The sequence below is a fragment of the Hemiscyllium ocellatum genome, chromosome 39 (genome assembly GCF_020745735.1).
Source record: "Hemiscyllium ocellatum isolate sHemOce1 chromosome 39, sHemOce1.pat.X.cur, whole genome shotgun sequence".
Taxonomy (NCBI): Eukaryota; Metazoa; Chordata; class Chondrichthyes; order Orectolobiformes; family Hemiscylliidae; genus Hemiscyllium; species Hemiscyllium ocellatum.
Window position 1 is genome coordinate 28,968,660 of NC_083439.1, and position 24,379 is coordinate 28,993,038.

Here is a 24,379-nt window from a genome sequence, read left to right on the forward strand (position 1 = left end):
GCAATTCTGTATTATAAGAACTGCTTTCTGCAAGATGTGTAATCTTGCATTCTTTTAGCCCATCTCTTATAGTAGTGTAGGAACAAATTGTTGCAGATAGTTGCATCTGCACTGGGAAAAGAAAATTGCTGGAAATCACAGCAGGTCAGGCAGCATCCATGGAGACAGAGCAAGCTAATGTTTGACGTCTAGAAGACTCTTCTTCAGAGTCTTATAGTAGTTTTACGATTTTACCGACATTACCTACTTGTCGTTATTTATTCCTAATGCTATAAAGTTGTTCTAAATTTGCAGCACCTCAATGGATTTGTAATCTTGCTTTTGAGATTTTAATATTGTAGGATTTCACTATTGTATTAATCTGCCTCTTTGAACATTACTCAAAATTTTAAACTTTATTATAGGAATACTATATTCTTGCCTAAGCTGATGAGATTTTAAACTTCTGCAGAAATGCAGTGATGTTTTATTTTCTCCCCATAAAGCTTCAACTCTATTAACTAACAATACTGTATCTTTGCATTGCTTACTGGGGGTTTTTCACATTTTGTTTGATCAAAAAGTGGTTTCTTGGCTTTTAAAGCCTGGTTGAAGGCTTTTTATTTCTTCATGGGCACAACTGACGCTTTCCCACTTATCACAACCTAAAACACAAAAGACCACACCAGATTGTCTAAATAAGCATCTGTGGCTAGAGTCTTAATAATTCTTCCCACCAAATCCACCAGTTTAATTTATGCATCTCCTGACGATATCACAATTTTAAACTCTTCAGACTATATTCTTCTATCAAATTCTATATGCTAAATTTGCCTTTTGTCATCGCGATCTACACTGTTCCTGATTTTGCTCCTCAGATGCTGCTTGACCGTTATGCTTTTCCAGCACCACTCTAATCTTGACTCTAATCTTCACTGTCTGCAGTACCCACTTCCACATAATTACTAAGACTGTCAACTATGAAACATCTGATCCTATCGGAATCTCAAATTGGACTCCTTGATTCTGCATCCAAATCTGTATCAAATGGTCACATTGTTTGAACACTAATGCAATTGTCAACATTAACCTTTTTGTAACCTTTACCCATGCAATACCTATAACTAAGGATATATCTTTATTCCAGATCAACTAATTGAATTTAAATTCCATTAGTGACTCTGCTTGGATTTCAGCCCATGACCCTAGCACATTTGTCTGTTCCTCTGGGTTACTAATCTAGTAATATCGCCATGATGCTCCCACCATCAACTATCTGTTGATTCCATGCCTGCTGTTCCATGGTACAGTAGCATTCATCACTGAGCACATTTGGGCAGTAAGATTGACTTAAGGCATCCATGTGCAAAGTGGTCCCATTCATGTTAGTACATCTGGGTACACCCTTTCTGCTACAGAGATAACTTTTAGCCTGTCTTCACTTAAGGTAAGTCTGCCCTGCATATGTTTAAGACTGAGACTATGTAACAAAGTGAAAAATCATTCAACACCAAGTATTGGCATTCAAAGCATTTATTGATCGCTAAATCTGACAAAGAAACAAAGTTTGGAAACCAAAACTGCTGAATATGCTGAACCATGGGCACAATTTACAAAAGGATAAATGCACTGTAATTACTGACATTGTATCTTGGCCAAAGATTGCCTTGACAAGCTCACAGATTCTAGCATGAAATGATGTCAGACATCTTTGCAAGTGCTAATTGATTGTGTTGTATGTTAATTCGTACGATTACCTGTCAACTCCTTCCAGGATTTGCACCCCAAGTCATGCAGAAAATGATCAATTTGATCAAGAACACAAAAATTTGAGAATTTCTTTGTAATCTTCAGAATCTTATGGCCAGAGGTTCATAAACGTGCCAGATTAAAATTGGATAGTCAACATTGCAAACGTAATTAATAAACTTTTACCAAAAGTCATTATTATTTTCATTACAAGTGCAATCCCACACAAGTATTATAGAAGTTGGTATCTACAGAACTTTTCTCATTAATTATAAAATCAGATTTTGTGCTTCCCCACGAATCTAGTGATAAATTCAATGGTGAATCCACATCCACTACCACACTGCATTCTCCCCTCACTATCCCCCACCCCTACTCCATTGGGTATAGCAAGTCCATAAAGGGAGTCTCTTCCCACCTCCCCATACTTGTCTGCTAATAGTACAAATAGCGGAGACTGAGAGGCTATTCAAACATAGATGATGCTTCTGCCTCCCACTGGGTTCAGAGCACTGAGGGCAAAAAACCCCTAAATGCTCATTAAGTGGTTATTTAAGGACCTCAATTAACCCAAGGGCAGGTGAGCTGTACACAAATTCTCCATGTATTTAAAACTGCATTGGGATCGGGGTCAGGGGTTGGAGGATTGTGGAGAGTGGATACAAGGAAAGCACTCTGCTATTACCCCCCATTTTCTGTCTCTTGTCTATCTACCAACCTGCCCCCAGGAAACATAAAATTCTGTTTGTAAAGAATCAAATGAAAATGACCATATAGATTGTACATATAACCTCATTTTAACACAGTACGGCATTTTACTTAGTTCACTGGCATTTCCAAATTATAAGGACTGGTCACTTTCTGTCAGTGCACTATTTTTCATTGCTGTCCATCAACACTTGGACTGAATAAAGATCAAAATGGTGCAATGTTTTACTTTGTAACAAGGGAGAATTGGTAGACTGAGCGCTATAATTCTGTGGCCAGCATGTGATATATGAAAATCTATACAGGCGGTTACATAGATCACACTGTGTCAAGTCCCCAAGTGATTTCTTTGTAATGATCAGTACAGAAAACAAGGCTACCCTAGAGGAACAAAGTATGTCATTTAATGAAATGCTGTCTGTTATTAATGGAGTGCTGCTGGATTGAAATAGACTCTGGCCTAGGGGAAAGGACAGTACTTGAGTCGTGAGTTAAGTGTTTTTGTCCTCCCATCTCTATTTATCTGAGAAGTTAAAACAAACTCAATACTTTTAATCCAGTGATGCTTTCTGTTGTATTTTGTCCCTCCAAGGTTCCACTTAGAAACAGATGAAGTGAAAAGCCGAGAGTCTCAAGGTCTTTCCTTGTATTCAAGCAAAGTCATCTGTGGTGCATACAACAACAGTGATTCATCCAGCACTGAAGGCCAAATATGTTCATCTCCCTATTCGTTTGGTCTGTTTTTTTTTAAACAAAGGTTTTCAAGTACCCATCAATTCCCACTGACCAATAGTGCAGTGACTGTATTTGTTCACCCAAGGGCATACTGCAGCTGGAGAAAGTAACCTTGGACAATTGAAATTGTTCAACAAGCACAAGTTAAAATAATCATGACTCCTGCCTATATCGAATCAAACCACCCCTGAAACACTGATTCATCATTTTTTCTTTAAAAATATAGCATTTCTACAGCCCTATTCACAGCATCAGGATGCTAAAAACATCACTGTAGCCCATCAAGCACTATTGAGGGATAGCCATTTTGGCAACGAAGAGAAATGTAACAGCCAATTTACGCACGGTAAGTGTGGGAATTAATGAGGTCAGCCAGGTAGACCTCATAAAATATGAGTTCCCTGATTGGGGCTGTTGACCTGGCCCAATCAGGGAGCCCTGGCTGATAGATATAAACAGGAGTGTCAAAGGTTCCATTCTGAGAGCTGGCTCTGAGGGCGTCGTCTTCACGTCAAGTACTTTGCATGTATAAATGAAGGGTGACTTGGTGAGGAAATCTCGGCCTCTGTGGAGTTATTTCAATCATGACAAGAGGAGGATTATGATGTAACCATACAAAAACACCGACTAGGTGAAGCCCAACTGGTTTTGTCATTGGAAAATGCAGCAAATGGATCATAAAAGTGACCGGGTATGTCAATAGAAGTGGACATCCTCACCAGGACGATTGAGTTTGGAGTAAATCACTTGAGTGAAGACATATCCTGAGGGACTCTAGGTCAGCCCACAACACAACCCCAAGACAAAGCCAAGCCTTGGCCAAACCGTTAACATTTTCTTCAGGATCTGTGCCGACAAGCCATTGTAGCTGCTGCTGGTATGTGGACTCTACTCAGCAAAAGGGTCTCTCTTGGCCTGAACTCATGGGCTGCTGGAACAGTAAAACTGCTTAGCAACATCCAAATCAGAACGTTAGAAGGGAAAGATGTATGTTCCAGGCACCCCAAGTGATTAATTTGGGCTACAGAGTCAACAAGACTGGGTTACACCTATTGGAAGATAATGTGAGGGTGATCAAAAGGTGCTGAGCTCCCACATCTGTCCAGGAGCTTGGTGTTTTCTTGAATTGGTGAATTATTATGGGAAGTTCATACATAAACTGTCCTCCATCCTGGCACCCTTATGTTTGCTATTGAAAAATGGTTAGCTATGGAAATGGTTTCATAGCCAAAACATAGTATTTAGGGAAATGAAGAAGCAGTTATCAACATCTAAGGTGTTGGCACATTGTGACCACAAGCGAGATCCGGTGTTGACATGGCGATACCTCCCCGGCTGACAGATACCAACAGGAGTGTCAGGGGTTCTGTAGGGGGGCTCATGGAGCTGGCTGTGAGGAGGCTGGACAAGTGACAAGTATGATAATGTATAAATAAAGGGTGACTTAGTGACGGGATACATTTCAGTCAGGTTCCATGAACTATAATAAGAACACGTGTTTTAGCGATGTTGATTAAGGAATAAACGTTAGGCAATGCTTTGAGTGAATTCTCATGCTCATCTTTGAATAATATATTTGTATTTTCAGAGGCTTTTAATTAAGACCCCCACAGGAAATTTGTAAGTACAATAAATCACATGGAATAGGAGGTCATATGCACGCATGGATAAAAGGTTAGCTAACAGCAAGTAGGAACAAATGAGTCATTTTTGCATTGACTAGTGTGCAACACAAGCATCAGTACTTGGGCCATGTATATTAGTGTCTTAGGCATGGGAACCAAAGTAGTATTTCCAAATTTTCAGATGATTCAAAGCTAAGCAGGAATCTGTAAAGTGTTTTCAGGACAGGCTTCGTGATTGGGCAAGAACATGTAGAGTAGAATTTAAAGTAATAAAATGTGAGGTTGCCCACTTTCGCAGGAAAATCAGATGTGTAGAGTATTTCTGAAATGGTAAGAGGTTGGATGTATAAATCTGCAAAGGTTTTTGAGTGTCCTCATCAATCAGGCACTAAAAGCTAACATGCAGGAGCAGCAAGCCGTTAGGAAGCAGAATGGAATTTAAGCCTTTATCACAAGAGGATTTGAGTACAGGATTAGTGAAGTCTCGCTTTGATTGTATAGGAGTTTGATAAGACTGTCCCTGGATTATTGTGTGCCTGTTTCAACTCAACAAAAATTTCTCAGGGCAACACTTCCACCAATCAGCGTCCACTTGCCAATCAATCAACACCCTCATCTCATAATGTATCCATGTTACTCTCCCTCTTCATTAGTAATCCTTGTGAATTGTCCTAATGAGTGCAAAACATACAGCTTCAACAAAGTATATCTTTTTTTCCAGGAATAGTCAAGTTATGGACAACCAACTGACAATCTTACATTTTAAAAAATCTGATCAAATAAGAACTTAATGATAGAATGTTTTTGATGGTCGAACACTGATCAGGCATGTGCTTAATTTAAAGTAATGAACACATTATTGGAGCATTGCTAATATCTTCAAGAAACATTTTGACTCCATCAGTGAAAAATAGCAACTTTTGGACTCTCAAAATTAGATAAAACACATGTCTGATTATAATGTTAATGGAATTGAATCCCCAATTCCCTACACTATCAAAGAAACAATTGACGTATATTTTTCTTTCGGTTTCCAATGTAATGGCTGCAGATAAGCATGTAATTAAGCAGTAATTGCTGATTTGGACATCAATGCTTCAATAGTTACAATGTTTCTGTACATTTCAAAACTTCTGTGCAGTCTTTAATGAAAAATAATTGTTAAAATCCTGTTAAAGCTTTCATACATGTCCATCGAGGATAGCAAAGTTGCTTGAGAACTTTGGGGATGGGTGTCCTTGCTGTTTTGCTTGCTGCTCCATACCTCATAAATGTCATATGCTTGCGGTTATAAGTTGGTAAAAATGCTGTTGCTGCTGAGGGTCAGTGATGGTGGAAGGACTGAACACTTGGAAATGTGGTGCCAATCATACAGGCCACTTTCTCTTGGATGGTATCAAGCATCTAGAGTGCTGTTGCACTTTCACTTACTAGAAGCTGGATATGTTAATGCAAATGCTCTTCTCTTTGCAGATAGAAAAGAACTTTCAGTGGCGATGGTGACAGTGCAAAAACTTGGAGGGAGAATGCTGCTTACTGGCAGTGAATCATTCATGAATTCCACGGCTTGAAAGCATATAAGAGGAAGATATTGGGCCAGTGGCTTCTTTACCTTTGCTGTTCATTATTCATTGAAGTTGAAAAAGAGATTGTCCTCCAAGCATTTGAAGGGAAAAGAGTGTGTTTCTAAATGTGGAGAAATGGGATGATTCACTTATGAACAGTCTAAAGATGTGCAGGTTAGATGGATAGGCGATGTTAAATTGCCCGTAGTGTCCAGAGATGTGCAGGCTAGGTGGAGTAGCTGTGGGAGCTGCAGAGTTACGGGGATAGGGTAAGGAGGTGGCTCTGGGTGGGATGCTCTTTGGAGGGTTTCTCGAGACTCGATAGGCCGAATGGCCTGTTTCCTTGCTGTAAGGATTCCATAATTCTATGATCAACACTACATGCCAAACAAAAGAATATTTTAGGTTTTCTAACTGGGGAAAATGCAAATTCATGGCAAGAGCTCAAGTTAGCATTAAAATACAAAGATTGGAGCATTTTTCAGGGCAGCTTCCTCAGTATCTTTGATTCTTTGCAAAGAAAAACAATGAAAACCTAATAATGTGACAGCAAGGATCAGCGCTGCTACATCAGTGGGATTAATCCTGTGTTGAAGACTCAGTGTATATGGAAAGGGAATAGAAAACAATTTATATTCATATTATGTCACCTTATCCTATCACATGTACAACCAGGTGAGGAATTGCTCCCATCATTTCAAACTCCCCAGTTAACTGTAACAAAGATTCATTATCCTTCCAGCATAAGATTGTACCTCCCTCCAATTAACATGTAGTGAACTAATTCACCAGAAATAGAAAGCAGCCAATAAGGTTTCCTTAAGTTAAAGAAAGAACAGTTTAATTATCTGCTTACTTCAAGAAAAATGGAGCCAAAGGTGAGCATCCTTGCAAGCACAGATAAGATTGAAAAGAAATGGAGGTCAAATCAAAAAGAAACTGTTAGGAAAACACATTTTAATATCCTTAGCATGTCCTTAAAACATAAAGGACTTAACCTTGGAGCCACAGTTGTTCAATTAATATCTTGTATACTCAACAGTAGCAAACATTTTAGTTGTCCTTAAGTTCCCAGTTTCCTAATATTTCTTCTTAATCAGCTGTTACTGATCACCTTCCTTCTTGAAAGACTGAGAGAGAGAGGGTTTTCTCCAATTCATTCCTGCCACAAATCCACCTCCCCTGTTCTGCCAAAAAAACAGCTTCCAGATAGTCAACTGCTATGTGCCTTCTAATGCCTGACATCTTAGTTTCAAAACTTGGCAACTGGAGGTAATACCTTTCACTTCCATAATTAAAACTTATCATACAGGTATAGATTTGATTTGATTTGATTTGATTTATTATTGTCACATGTACCTAAATGCAGTGAAAAGTTGTGTTTTGCGAGCAGATCAAAACATACAAAGATCATAAGCAGAGCAAGGAATACAAAGTTATGGCTCCAAAGATGACTTTTAAAAAGCAACATTAGATTTGACATTTGTGACGTCCATTCAGCTGTCTAAAAACAGCAGGGAAGAAGCTGTTCTTAAACTTGTTGGTACGTGTGTTTAAGCTTGTGTATCATAATAGATTATGGTTTTTGTCATTTTGCCTGATTAGTTTTAGTGTCTTTGGAACACCAAGGGATGACTGGAATGATATTTGTATGAAGACCAGCAGATATAACCAACTGGGGAAATGGCAGGAGGACTCCAATGCCATCCAGTGCCAAGTTATAAATCCTATTAATGTTCAATTCAATAAACACATAGCTGGATGCACATCAGAATTACTAAGGAGCAGCAGCATTTTCCTACAATTCGGGGCATCAGTGAATGTAACATTTCTTTTCATGCTACGAATAAAATGACACATCTAAATAAGTAAATGTATATTAGAGTCATGCACATCAATCATTAAAGTTTTAGGTAATACTAATATTCTGAAACAATCAAGTGTCACATAGGACCTTGAAGGAGAAAGCTGAACAAACTGCTTAGAGATATGAGTGATGTAGTGACTCTGTGTCATGGTAGCCTTGCACTGCTTCTAAAGGGCAGAGGTGAAACTACTGGAAGGCATTGAGTACATAAGGCTGTTGAACCAGCTGAAGGTGGCATGGATTAGATTGGCTTGTGGTGTGGCGAGGGAAATCTCGCAACAGTTCCAGAAAAGGTCAGCTCCTTAGTAACTTTATTCTAAAACAGTACAGGAGCAGGGATTTTGACAAGGATTAGGATGCTTGTCTCCATCATGGTCAATTAATGGCCAGAGCACAGGCTTGCTGTCCAGAATCTCAAAGCGATTGGGGAAATCCGATGCTTTCTAGCTTTAAATAAATAGCAGGATTTTACAACTGGTAACTGAGGTATGTTAAATCACCAGGTTCCATCAACTGAAACAGGAAGCAACAGCCAGTCTGCCTATCACAATTTTGCTCTCTTCCTTTCCTGAGCAATCATCATTTTAGGAAAAGCTAACTCTTTGATATTATTAATAATTGACTATACTAATTACTAATATTCTAATCAACCCATGCACAGTCACTTTTACACCCTTCTGAAGCAGGTGGGACTTGAACCAAGGCCTCCTGGTTGAGAGGTAGGAGCATTACTACTGCACTGCAACAGGCCTCCAAAGCCCAATATCAATAAAGTGAATGGTAGGCATCCTTTCCCTGGGGGGGTTGGGGTGGGGGTGATTTCAAGACTAGGGGGCATATTTTGAAAATGAGAGGAGGAAGATTTTAAAAAAGACCTGAGAGGCAAATGTTTTACATAGATGGCTGTTTCTTGTGCAAAGTGAAATTCCAGAGAAAGTTGCGGATGCAGGTACAGTTACAATGTTTAAAAAACATTTGCGTTAGTACATGAATACAAAATGGTAGGAGGGATATGGGCCAGGTGTGACTAATTTAGTCTGGGATTATGGTCGGCATGGACTGGTTGGACTGAAGGGCCTATTTCTGTGCTGATTGACTCTATGACTATGAATCTAGGCCTTAGATATTTTCTAATTAACCTGTTCACAGTTGCTATTACACTCTTCTGAAGCAGATAGGACTTGAAACAGGACCTCCTGACTCAGAGGAGAGAAGTGCATCAAACTCTGACTGGCCAAAACAAAAAATGTGCTTCAAATGAGCATCAGCTGCTTCTATAATCTCTGAATAATGCTCTGCTTCATTCTCAGTGAGAGCAACACTTATAACATCGACAAGAAATAGGGATATTCAAAATGGAACCCTCACCTCTTCAACATTTTCAAACTTAAGTTTTTGCCATCCTCCTCCATCTCGGAGGCATCCTTACACTGTTAAGATTAGATTTCCAACAGTATGGAAACAGGCCCTTTGGCCCAACAAGTCTACACCAAACCTCTGAAGAGTAACCAACCCAGACCTATTCCCCTATATTTACCTCTGACTAATGTACCTAACACTATGGGCAATTTTGCATGGCCAATTCACCTGGCCTGCACATCTTTGGATTGTGTGAGGAAACCCATTCAGACACAGGGAGAGCATGCAAATTCCACACAGACAGTTGCTCAAGGTGGGAATCAAACCCAGGTCCCTGGCGCTGTGAGGCAGCAGTGCTAACCACTGAGCCACTGTGCCAACTCGTGCTGCTTATGTGTACCTGGAGGCAAACTGAAGATCCCCAGTCAGCCACTTCGAGTTGGTCTTAAGTTGCCACTGCAAGTAGCCATGTCACCACAGCCACATCCCACCTCAGTTTGCCTCTCGGAAAATAGCTCAGGAACTGATTAAATCTGGTTAACCTGCCTTAGGCAAATGATACTATTTTGATGCTCCCGTGTCTCCAATCCAGACCTCAGCATAGGCTCAGAATCCAGACTCATATATCCTGCAGTCAATGATCTTTACCCACCAATACTGGAATGCACACAGAACAAGAGTGACAGAGTATCATAATAGAAATACTCGATGTAAATAGAATTGTCTAAGCCAAGTTTATTTTGATCCTGATATTCCTGTTTTATGCACACTAATAGAAATTGGTTACCGGTACCATTTTTGTGATTGACAGTTTTTGTGATTGAAATGGTTAACATTGTTAAATGTGTAAGAACGCTAATTTGTACAACTGAATTGGTAGATTATCCTGTTAATCCAAAGTCTGTTTTAACATATTCAGATATGACAAGATTCTAAAGAAAGGTTAGATATACCAAGAACTTTGTCAGATTCCAATATCTTTTGGAGTGACGCTGCATAAGGCATGATGAGTATATGCTCGATAGCTAAAGTTAAAATTCTTGACAATATTACAGAATATTTTCTGGTATCCTAATGTAAAAGAGTAGCTTTCAATGTTCTGGGCTGTAATTTTGGAGTCTGGTGTGAGGAAAGATACAATTTATATGTAGTTGGAGCTCATGTCTGTAATCACATGAAACAGCTTTTCGCTTGTCTCCACTTGGCAAAACTGTACAACGACCAATCTTTTCTGACTGATATTCCATACATCCATAACCTAAAGCTATTCTAAGCCCTGGACTTATGTCACCTATCTCTAGTGGGAGATTGCTAACAATTCATTTTGTGTATGACCCTCAACTGCCCTGATATTTGACTCACATCAGATGTCATTAGGTGCGATTCTAAATCTATGCTTTCAAGGTAAAGAGTGATGACATATAGTAGCCCAGTGTATCATCTAGCCCCAAGAAATCTTTTAGAAAAAAGCATCTTTTACAAGAAGTTGTTTTTTTGCCCTCTAACCCACCATGGTAATAATGACCTTTAAGTAAGAGTTGCAGCGAGATTGTCAGAGTTCTTTGCTGCAGGAAGTATCATGGAGCAAATGTTATCCTAACATTGTTTGCTTCCTCGGGCAATCAAATGAAAAAAAAGATATAAAACCTCTTGTCAGTTTGCATAAAGGTATCATGGGTCAGTTTTAGCTCTCCTGTAATAAACAGCTTGGCAGATTTATGGATTTAATTATTTTGTTAAGTCAGTTTGACTTTTTTTTTCTTTTTGGGTAAAGAGATATAACTGTACAACAGTAACAAAGACGAAACTTTCCATATTCTTTCATTTGCCTTGAAGTGAGCATTTATTTGCGTTTAACAAGATTCTGGGAATTTCAGAATGTTTTCGTCAGAGTAAATAATAATTTAGATGCTTCACCGAACTGCTAACCAGAGAACTTCAATAAAGCTGTTTTGCAAAGATTTGCCTCAGAAGGTTCAATCTCCATTTTATTCCAGCAATGGTTATTGGCTTAATTGTGTCTGCAACTTTTAAACATAACAACCTTTGACCTGATTCTTGAAGGAATCAAGCACTTCATATTTGTGTAAACTAATTCTGAATCACTTGACATTTTACTTGTACGTTAATCTGACATGAAGCAGGGACAATACCCTAAGGTCATAGGAGTACTTCCCTACCCTCAGCACTGATAAGAAAATAAAATGTTAGCCTTAACAGCAATGCTCATGTCCTGGGAATAAAATAAAATATTGGAACATTCCCTATATAAGTGATAGTCTCAATTTCAATTTGCACATGCACTTCAGATATCTGGGTGAATGGTTGAACAACAAAACCTTCCTTTTTATGAACATCTTTAACGTGGTATCAGACAACTGAGATGGCAACAAGCCAAATGAGACTTTCATGATTTTAACTGTATATCACTGGTTAGATTTTCAATGTGTTAAAATTGCTCTCATTATGACAGTATAGACCAGACCAAACCCGCTCAAAATATATTGAGAAAATAGCTTATACCCTAACGTTTTTCTTACGTTAAAGGCAAGTGCAAGGTTTTACGCTCCAGAAGCAATTCAACTGGTGAAACTTCCAGTCTTGAAGCACTTTATTCACACACTATAGTTAAAATACAACAAAAGAAAGAAGAAATTGGAATAACTTAACTTTGTTGGAAAATTTGACACAAGAATGGATTATTTAACTATGAAACAGTAACTATTCCAAGATATCAACACCTCATAAATACACCCTTGATAAAGGCAAATTCAGTAAAATAGGTTGTCTTACAGGCAATTCTCCAGTCCAGAAGGAAAAATATCAAAAGAAAAGTCTGAAGGGCCTGTTTCCACACTATAGGGAATCTAATGTGAGAGAGAGAGTGAGAGAGATGTACTGCTACTTCCAAACCAAGCTTCAAGACCCCAGCAACAACTGCTACTGAGAAACCAAAAGTAAAAATCCTGATTCTGTGAGAGTGTGACCCTACCCAGTCAGGCCACTTCTATTATTCCAACTTTAGAAAAAAGCCCAGGGCCTCACCAGCTGTTTATTTTATGGGCTTTGAAGCAGACCAATCAGAACCTTGGATGTCAACCTTTCTTCATTAAAGAAAAGCACCAAATACACTCTTAAAACTAAAGTATTGTTACATATCAAAGAATTGTCAGTGTAATGGAGCATCTTAATGGGAAAGAAAATGTAGACGAGACATTTAGGAAGGGAATTGGAAAACAGCCACCAATCAGAAATAAAAAGTGATCAAATTTTCATGATTGCAGCAAACAATAGACTTGTCATTGACATATCACTATTTTTAGGAGCACGTTGATTAATTTGGGAAAAATACAACATGGAAGATTATCTTAAGCACAGAAAGATTAACTTTCTTTAGCTTGTTGTCCCTACTCAGGGAATGATGTAACATTCAAAAAGTATTCTCCTTGTGACTTGGAAGTAAAATCAAACTTGTTCCTGTTGCAAGTACTTTGACAGTTGTAAACATAGGCACAATATTTACTGTCAAGGGAGTCTGGGATGTCAAAATATGGTTGTGTATCATAAAATGTAGTCTTGGCATCATCCAGAACCATGTGGTATGTCTTGGATAAATTTGCTACCAAGAGATTTCCTTCTTGGAATTAGTCTACATCACTGGTACATGATGAGGAATGATGCCGACACAAATTCTGAGCCTCAATCTCAATAATAGGCTTATTATATAGAACTTTTCATTGCATTGAAGATACAGGCGAGGTCTTGCTAGGACACTCAAGCTAAATTTAAGAGTAGGTACATATTAGCGTGACTAAAACAGTCTGGTGAACAAATTAGAGACAGACATCAAAACCTGAACACCACTGGTTAGCTCCTCCTCAGAAAAGTCTTTTATATCCTGATCAATGGAGTTTGGCTGATGATATCAGTTAATGAATTTTCAGATGCTAATTGTCTTACGCAACAATATAAGTTGAAAACCTATGTGTAAATGTTGGCCCACACTTCAAATTAAGCACTCAAAATTGGAGTGGAAGATGCAGCAACTTGGGTGGCATGATGGTTCAGTGGTTTGCATTGCTGCCTCACAATGCCAGGGATCCAGGTTCGATTCCAGCCTCTGTTTGGAGTTTGCACATTCTCCCCTTACCTTTGTGGGCTTCCTCTGGGTGCTCTGGTTTCTTCCCACAGTGCAAAGATGTGCAGGTTAGGTGCATTGGCCAAGTAAATTGCCCATAGTGTCCAGGGATGTGCAGGCCAGGTGGGTTAGCCTGGGGAAATGCAGGATTTCAGGGATAGAGTCTGGGTGGGATGCTCTTCAGAGAGTGGGTGTGAACTTGTCAGGCCCAATGGCCTGTCTCCAGACTGTAAAGATTCTATGAAACCCATCCTGTGCTAAATTCCACACTCTGCATACTAAGAGACTGAAGCAGAGGCATTGAGGATCATGGCTTATGCAATTCTTGAGCTAAATCACCATTAAAGTTACTTTCATAGGCACTACTTTATTCTCATCAGTTTGCAATTCTTTAATTCAAACCTTTCTCCTGCAGAGAGCATTCCAGACACTCAGTGGTTTTCTGGTACAATCATGCTACTAAACTCCTAAGACATAATAAATTCAGACATTCAATTTGCACATATAGCAAGACATGGCTCTGAACTGCATTTGGGTTAGGATTATGAAATGATATCAGCTTTTCACCACAGTAAGCTGCCACGGACATTTTCTAAAGGGTAAATCACACAGCAATTATATCTAAAATGCTTGGACTCTATTACCACACACCTTTAAGACTTGAATTTAAATAATACGTTGAAGAGACAATTTCTTTCATTATCAACCTCTTTTTTTGTGGACGTGATCCAACAAATTTAAAAACAAATGCTTCAAAGAGTATCAGGGCTATCCTTTATTAATATTTCATATATTTCAGAAACAAGTCAGATTTTAAATTCATACTGCAGTTATACATTTGAGAAGTCTCAAATTGGTGATCAAACCATCATGTTTATTCGTTGTTGCTAACATTCTCCTCAATTCTATACAGTCAATTGATTTACCAGTCAATCTTAAGAAGACATTTGGTTGGTGTTATTGACTTTTCAAAATTGATTTTATCTATTTATTTATTTTCTTTTGATAGGAGCTTAAAACTGTAACATCTTTGTACACTTTCATTTGCCAGGTATTGCAGTTGGAATTTAAGCTTTTGGTTCAACAAAATTCATGTTACTTTGAATCAAAAAATGGGAGCTGTGTCTTTTTAAAAATAATTTTATTTTTGAGATACGGGTATTGCTCATGAGGTAACATTTGTGCAATCCTAGTTAGATTCAGAGCATCTAAGGCTAACCACATGTGCAACAATGCTCAAATAAGATAAATCAAGTATTAATAGCAAATTGCCTTCCCTTAAGATAGCCCATTAGGTTTATACTGTGGCAGCTTCCATGGCTATTCCTGGGTACTAACTCCGCAATTTATTTGTGTGGAATTTTCACTTAAAGTGTGTGTCTTATTAAACTTGAATCTATGCCATTAGTTTACTATGCCCTCATTTTTTTCCAATGGACAACGGATACATCTAAGAAAAATGCGAACAAAATCCAAACAGAAAGAAATCATATTGCATTGATAAGTAATTGGGTGTTTGTAGAAGAGCAACCCAGATGACTATAGCAAGTAAGTATCTACAAAGCATAAAACTTCTGGTTGAGTCCCTTTTCATTTGGTTTATCTGAAAAGTCTTGTGTTGAAGCTCTGTTCTCACTAAAGTATAATGGGCTATACTAAATGGAGTCCCATATTGGAATAACTGTCATATACGAAGGAAGTGGTGTACACTTATGTAGTCTGAGGCTGCAAGTGATAGTAGCATGGGAAGCAACTAGTGTAAGGGAGTGCCCTCATACATTGCATTAAGAGCTTTATAGCTAATCATCTTCCAGAGTTGTTGAAACCACTCCAAACTAACAGCACAAAGAGCACCAGGAGGATTGAGGCCATGTAGAGGACCAGGTAAACTGGAATAAATGTTTGTCATTATTTGGTCGACTTTTTTCTTCTAATTCATTTGATTCAGAGCAGGCTTGCAAGGCTGAATGGCCTACACTTGCTCCTTCTTTCTACCTTTGAATTCCTTTCTCTACTGAAGTCAGCATGCATCAATTGTAACAATCTGCAGAATCAAGAAATTGATCAGTCATCATCAGTAATTGCAGCTGCCCCTAGGTGTGAGGATAGTATTTATGCAGGATCATGAGTTTCTGCCATGGGTCTTCATGTATCTTTACAGGTCAATTCTCAACCCACATTTCCTTTGGCATATGGGCCAGGATGTCTCAGGAGGTAATGGGATCTGGAGTAATCTGTCACTGTTTTATCTCAGCGGTTTTGTGGCTCAGCATGAGATACAATACCCACTTTTACATGATCCAAAAGATATTACACAGTGAAATGATGTCATAAAATTATGGTATGTTAACACAATTTTTGTATTGTGTATGTAACTCACTATAAGAACTAAAGTTCATCAGAGTCAAATGCAACTACATTATACATTAGGTTCACTCTAAATCCATATATCAATTCTACTTTGGATGTCTATATTTTGTACATGCTATTACTTAAATCATAATGTATCAAAGGCAAAAAATATGATATTGATGTAAGAATAAGGAGCTATGAAAATATACTTCAGTGCACTTCATATCTACTAATTGTTTTGCTACTAGAGCTATAAAGTGCACTTAAGCTTTTCAATCACGCGATTTCTTTACAAACACAGTGACCAGAACAACATCTTCCCAGAGCATCAAGACATGGGTGAATGACTTTCACACATCCCTTCAAGATTCCAGTTCACGCTTTAGCACTGTTCCGCTGAGTTTCCCTGTTCAGCAACACTGAAAGCTGTTTTAGTTCATCAATATGCTGATCTTGCAAACTATGAAGGACACAGCATGAGCCACATTCACAAATAGTCTTGAAATCATTTCCAATGAAACGTCTTCTAAAATTTCAGATGCTTCATGGCAAATGGGCCATGGAACATAGAGCAACAGCCTTCATGCCTTGTCTGTTTACTCTACTCATAGTCACGGCTGTTTTCACTGTCACAGTTGAAGCTTTCAAAGCCTAATTGTCTGTAGGAATTCCATAGATAGACAGCCAAGCATGTCAGGATAGGGAGAATCCAATTACCATGTTGCTGGTATTGGCTGACACCTGTAATTATAGTCAAGCAACTTGTAGAACATTGTTTACATGAGATATGGTCATCTTTCAGGTTCTGGCTGACGATGCCTGCACAATACATTGAGATGGGCTCCATTCAGAGGAACAGCTTGTTTTAGGCACAAAATAATCATCGCTGTTGATTAAAGCAGTGCTTTGAATGGAATGGCTATATCTTGTTAACTGAAAGTTTTCAGGGTATTGTTTTATAATAGACTTAGCTAAGGTAACTTCCAAATGCAAATGTTGTGCATTGTGGAGATAGCAAATTGCACAGAAAAACACAGTAGCAACTAAAGGGGCTTTCAAATATGGGAATTGCAAAGTGTTATACAATAAATAGCCAGAACAATGCTGCCAAGTCAAGTGAAAATCCTAACGAGTGGTGACTACAGGTCTTGTTGTTAAGGTAACTCAAGAAGAGTTTTGGAGAGGTGAGAGAAATAGAGCATAGAGAGATTCCAGAAGTCTCAATGAAGAACATTAAGTTCCCATGAATGGGAAGGGCTGCAAAGAGGACAAGAGAGAGAGGACCAAACAATGGAGCAGGAAATGTATGTGCAAATGTGTCTGTGCACTGTTAATGGAATTAATCTCCTGGCAGAACATGTAGCAGGCTGAACCACACAAACATAATCAGTTTGATTAAGACAGGTTTCAAAGCAAAGTCCCCAGAAAACAATAGCAAATACTATCAACAATATTAGCTCTGAGCAAAGATGCTGTTGAGTTTCCTCTGAAGCTCAGGTAATAATTGAATTATAGAAAATAGCATTAAGATGTACAAACCAAAACATCCCAAAATCTTTACTGAATTGATAAATCTCAAATAATTCCGCCTGCCCTTGAATATTTTCAAACAAATAAAAGGCGTGGCCTGGTGGTCTTATCATTAGGTATTAATCCAAAAACTGGGAACCTGCTTTAAAATCCCACCAGGGCAGATGATGAAATTGAATTCAATAAAAATCTGGAATCGGATGATGATCATGAAACTGTCCTTTAGGGAAGAAAACTGCCATCCTTACCTGGTCTAGTCTGCATGTATCTCCAGGCCCACAACAATGCCTTCTGAAATGACCCACCAAGCCATTCAGTTGTATAAACTTTTAATTAATATGCTGTGAGTCATAACACAATTGGAATGATCCACAATGTGATTTACATTAAATTACATAAAATGGACAGCGCAGAAACAGGCCATTCAGCCCAACTGGTTCATTGTAGTATTTACACTTCAGAACAGCCTCCTCATACTTCTCTTCATCAAAATTTATCAACAAAGCCTTCTATTCTGCACTCTCCCTTGTAGTTCACCAGCCTCTCCTTAATACATCCATGCTGATTGCTTCAACTCCTTGCTAATGACATAATCTCATTCCTCTCTTGGTCAAGAAATGAATTCCATGTTAGGTTTTTTTACTGTCAAATTGAATCCGTGCTAGAATCTTTTTCATCCTGCTCAGTAGGCAAGAGAGAATTTATATTATATCGCTCACTTAATTTTTGATCTCATCTCCAACAATATGGTGAGCCCATAAATCTGAGCAAAATATCACACAAAGAGGCATGATGTAAACAGGACAATTGCAGAAAGGATGTTCCTGATGGACAGGCAATCGTAACCCATTCCAGACTTACATGAGAATATGTTATTTCACCCAGAGAGTGATGCACCTGTAATATTCATTATAGTAAATAACAAATCTAAGTTCCGCAATCTAGCCACATCCAGGCGAGATGGTGCTATTAAAGCTTTCATGGGAAAGGAGGCTCCACAAATATCCCTGACCTCAATGATGGGGAGCCCAACATGTCAATGCAAAAGATAAGTTGAAACTAAAGTATTCAAAACAAGCTTCAATCAGGTCATGCTGCAACTGCACGGGACATTGATTAAGCCACTTTTGGAATACTGCATGCAATTCTTGGTTCCCTGCTATAAGAAGGAAGTTGTGAATACTGAAAGGGTTCAGAAAATATTTACAAGAATATTGTCAGGGTTGAAGGGTTTGAGCTATAGGGAGAGGCTGAATAGGCCGGAGTGATTTTCCCTGCAGCTTCGGAGGCTGAGGGGTGACTTATAAAATCATGAGGGGCATGGATAAACAAGATCTTGTCCAGGGTAGTGGAGTTCAAAACTAGAGGGCATACATTTAAGGTGAGAGGAGAAACATTTAAAAGGAACCTAGAGGCATTTTTTCAAACTAAGGGTGTGCATGACTAAGGGAGCTGCCAGAGAAGTGACGGAGGCTGGTACAATTACAACATTTAAAAGGCATCTGGATGAATATGTGAATATGAAAGGTTTAGAGAGATATGGGCTAAATGCTGACAAATGGGACTAGGTTAATTTAGTTTTCCAGGTAAGTTAAGGTTTTTTTTATATATATATTTACAATACATGGGAACACCACCACCTATAAGTTTCCTTCCCAGCCACTCATCATCCAGCTTGGACATTTATCGGCAATCTTTCAGTGTCACTGGGGCAAAATTCTGGAATTCTCTTCATAATAGCATTGTGTGTCTACTAACATCAAATACACCAGAGCTGTTCACAAAACACCCCTCACCAACACCTTCTCAAAAGCAACTAGGGGTGAACACTAAATGCCAGCCTAGGCAGTGACGCATTCTTCCCACAAATGGATAAAGAAATACCCCACATTAACATTTACATTATCTCTAATATCCCACATAAACATTTACATTATCTCTAATATCCTACTGCAAAATGACTTGTTACTCATTCTTTGGATCAACTGAATTCTTGTCCACCTTCAGCACCGTATTCCCTTTCCTTTCAGTCCACAGAATGTTGTTTGGGCTAGCACATTGCACTGTGCTTCTTGCAGTTGCTCAGTTTGAAATGACATTACCTTTTACCCAAATTAGCCAAGATATACCAACAATAATTATTTAACTAAGCAGAATCCCTGCAGGCTCAGTTAACTCGGTTGGTTAAAGGGTCATGCAGAATGACACCAATGTCTTGGGTACAATCTCCATACCAGCTGTTCTGGGTTCATAGAGGCCTGCCACCTGGCATTGCCCATGCTCCTCAAACTTTATATACCCATTGTCTCTGTCAAGTAGAGGGAGACATGCCTATTGTCCTTTGCAATGTATGATTAATTACGACTTTATCTTAATCAGAATATGACTTCTACGTGCAAAGTGACTTAAGAAAATCACAAAACATCTCTGGGTTGCATGGGTGTTGATAACTTATTGATTAATTTAAATAGACATTCACTTTTCAGTGATGTAGATTTAGCAAAGGTGCATAATTTCCAAGATCTGGCTGACAGCCTCATCCATAACCATAGATATCAAGGGGGTAACAATTAGTTGATTAATCGAACATTAATTGACTACAGCTGTAGACAATTAAAATTTTATTACAAATTAGTCTTAAGATGCACCTTTACCCCTCACCCACATCCCCCCGCTCCTTGGCATGGAGTGTAAACCCCTTTTATGCCACTTTATTACCTATCAATGCAAACAATAATCATGTCATTCAAATTACATAAAAACACTTGTGTTGTTCAAAGTAATTGCAATATATTAAAGTAGATGTGAAGACTTCAAAAGTAAGTTTCTAGATGTCAAAAACCCCACAGGAACTTTATTATTGTTGTTAATTGATGATTTAAAGCATCCTTCTTTTAATATGTTTTGAGAATGTTTGTGCATTATTTTGTTTTAGCATATATCACAGATCATTCAGTGATCAATCCCTTGTTTCTGCTTTAGTTGCATTGGCATTAAACTCAACCAGCATTGAGCACTAGCTAAATCAGATATGACCGGCTGAAAGGGAAGTCCTGATGATGAGAAACCTACAAATTGATATAATTATATGTTAAGGTTTTGTTCAGTGCTTGATTCATATTTGCACATTTTCATTTAAAAACATGAAACTGTAAATGCAAAATACTTGACTGAATATTTCACAATAATTAAACATCCTCACAGGCAAATTGCAGTTCAGAAAGAAATATCTCATTAGCTGGAAAACATTTTGGGATATCCTGAAGACATGAAGAAATGAAATAAATATGTTATTTCTTTCCATTAAAATCTATTTACCACTTTTCCAATGTTTATTTAGTGAGCAAAAAACTTGTGCTAAGTAACTATAATCATAATGCAGAAATTCATAAAGAAATTAAAAATGTGATAGCTGGAACAAGTTTTGGAAAACACTTTTCAAATTTCTTGTTTGTTCAATTATTTCAGATTGATACCATTTGAAGATAATCATGGTGATATTTTATAAAATAGCACTAACAGTATTATCGCCCTGACATTGAACTTTATTTCTTGACCAAACTGAGCAAAAAGATTGAGAGCAAATGGGTTAAAATTTCTACTCACATAGCTCAGGAAATCATCTCATAAAAGACATGGCACTACAATCCTTATTGTATCATTTGAAAATCGCTTGGCATTTTTTACAACATCTCAATATATTTTGCAATATATTTTTACAATATATTTCCCTTCAATTGTTCTAAACAACATTTTGTGAAGAAATATTGCCTGCTGACAAATTCTAAAAAACTTTCTCAAAAAGAAAGCTAAACAAAAATGTCTTTGAGATACACCAGAGATGATCTTAAGTTGGTTCAGGGCTGTGAACACAGATAAGATCAACATGAAGATATATATCTTTGTTTTTAGCAAACATTCACACTCCAGCATAGATTCCCAATATGCAACAAATTCAAATTCCTCACAGGTTATTCTTTTAAAATCAGGCATTGCGTAACATTATAATATCATTTGGGTATTATTTTTAATCTTAAGTAAATATCATCATCTGGCTCTGGGGAATATTTTGTGCGCACAGAGGAATGCATCGCACTGGAGCTGCTGATGGTAGAATATAGATTAGAGGGAGTAACAGAAACCTTCAGCAGATTGTGATTGTCTTAGTTTAGTCGATAGGACACTCATGATGCAAAAACTGTCTCTTTTAATTTCTCTTGCATTTAGAAACGTCCCACCTCTCTGCGTACAGATGTTTTGACTAGCAATTGCACTTAAGCTGGTCAGATCTTTGGATTAATGATGGATAATTTGCCGCAGGTTGGTATCGTTCAGACTCAGCACTCCATAACACCAGCCCTGCTGCCATATGGGCCGAAGCAGCTGTTCCGATTAGTTTCTGTGCCCAGATGTGTCAGATGAGACATCTCCGTTAATCCACAGCGGCACTGGTACTCTGTGGTGTACATCATACTGTTTGGCAGCTAATTACTTTGATGGTGTGTAGAAATGAGAAACTGCATGTTGTAAAAGGACTTTTACAAACAGCAGAACGCCAGCTGTCACTGGATAGCCCTGTGTTATGTGATTGATGTGATTTGACCACAAAGCTTTTCAGCTGAACATCCAGATTATACAGTTCAAACAGATTTTGTTCAAAGTAATGTTTGAATTAACCTGTTAACTCCAACACAACTTATCTTGGGTTTGTTAAACTCTTACTTTTAATTTAGAATGGCCACAAACCAATAACCTCTGCCTAACCCAAAGCCATTCAAAATTAGCTTCAGATTTAGACTTTTTTTTGTAATTTAATCAACTGAAGTACACACCACAGTTTAAATTTTAACTGAACAGCACAGTAAATTTCTTTAACATTTGCGTTAAGCTAAAACAAATACCAGAGGATTCTGTGTAGGAGGATAGAAATTTGATTAGTTTCTGCTGTTTCTCAATTGATGCACTGTACATCTTTTTAATGATAAAGTTGAACAAGTTTAAATTATTTCTGCCTTTTAACAAAGACAGAACTGAACAGAGATAGCTCTGGTTCGAAATTCCCAAGTGCCAAGAACTTGAAGAAGAATACAGTTTTAACCAGGCTGGTCACTGCAGCTGAAATTCTAAGTCTTTTTCCAGAAGCTTAAAGTATAATTTCCTGCCTGCAAAGAATACAAAACATTTTTTTCAGAGCTTCCTGATAAATTTATCAGTACTGATAGCATTAATGCTTTAATTCCAAACTGTGGAATGAAACATCAGTTTTACTTGCAGAAGAACCTTCATTAAAAATCACACAAAGAACAATCTCATTCAGGCTATTTAAGAGCAAGGATATTGAATAGTTTGTGATAAACTCAATCTGATTAACAGTCAGGTGCTGTATTAATGTAAGAAAGGCAGTCAACAGGAGACTGTTGCTTTCTGTAACTGTAGAAAGTATTAGGCTGTCCTGCTGATACATGAGTGGACTAACATTGCACTCTGTGACAATATTGGATGACTTCAGCTCCTCCTGTTTCAAGGTCACGGAATATTATTGATTACACCCACAATATTTTGAACGATGAACTGCGACTTGAGCAGAGCTCCACCTCTGAAACTCACTGGACACCATCAGACTGGCAAATAGGATAGAAGCTTTGTCCCTACAGGTTACAAGAAAAAGATCAGTCATTTTTCAAAGGCATGTACACCAGCTGGATGGAACACAGTTTATACCAGACATGTGGCTTGTGGGACAGTGATTTATTTACTTTCTGTCAGGTAATACCTTCAAACAAACAGCCATGTTACTTGAACCTAATGCGGACATGCAGAACAAATGCAAACTGAAGTTTAGACGCAAGACATTAACTTTGAACTAGCATCATGCTCAAGGTAAAGGCACATCACACCAAATGCACTGCACCATGTTCAGGAGATGCATTAAAAATAAGCAATGGATCTGAGCAAAGGAAAACAGCACTTAAAAGGCAAGCAAAAGGAAATTAGAAGGAGAGGAAAATGCCTTGATAAAATCAACTGAAAATAGCAAGGTTCCTTGAGAAATATGGAATGATCTCATGTCTGAACTTAGTATTTTCGATCATAAGATAAAATATCACAAACAAATTACTATGATTTTTGCAAACAAATATTACTTAGATCTATAAGCACTGATGGAGAGAAAATAGCTTCAACAACTTGAATAGAAGAGGAACATCTTACAGCGTTTTATTAATCATACAACCATGGTCACCCAGAGAACAGCCAAACACAACATAGAAAAGCAAAATACTGCAGACGCTGGAAATCTGAAACAAGCATAGAAAATGCTTGGTAAGATTGGCAACACCTGTGGAGAGAAAACAGAGTTAACGTTTCAAATTCAGTACTGCTCTCTGATGAAGGAGATCATATTAGAGTCAAATGATTAACTCTGTTTCTCACTCAGCAGATACTTCCAAACCTGTAGAGTTTGTCCAGCATTTTCTGTGTTTGCGCCACTAGTTCAGAATCCATTTCTATTTGGTTTTGTGCTCTCTGTTCCAAGAAAATGCAAAATTGAATATACCTCAAACTGTGCTCTGGTAAGTATGATTTCAAAACTGAAACTATCTCTTTGTACCATCTCCTTGGTTTTAAGTAATGTCTTTTTTAAGTTCAAATTTCAATAAATAAGAAGTTGTTTTCTACATAATGGGTACAGAACTCAAAGACACATTTCTTACATAGCAGTTTTAACAGGGGGATGGACAGTATTTAAAGACTATGGAAGAGAACTGAGTGA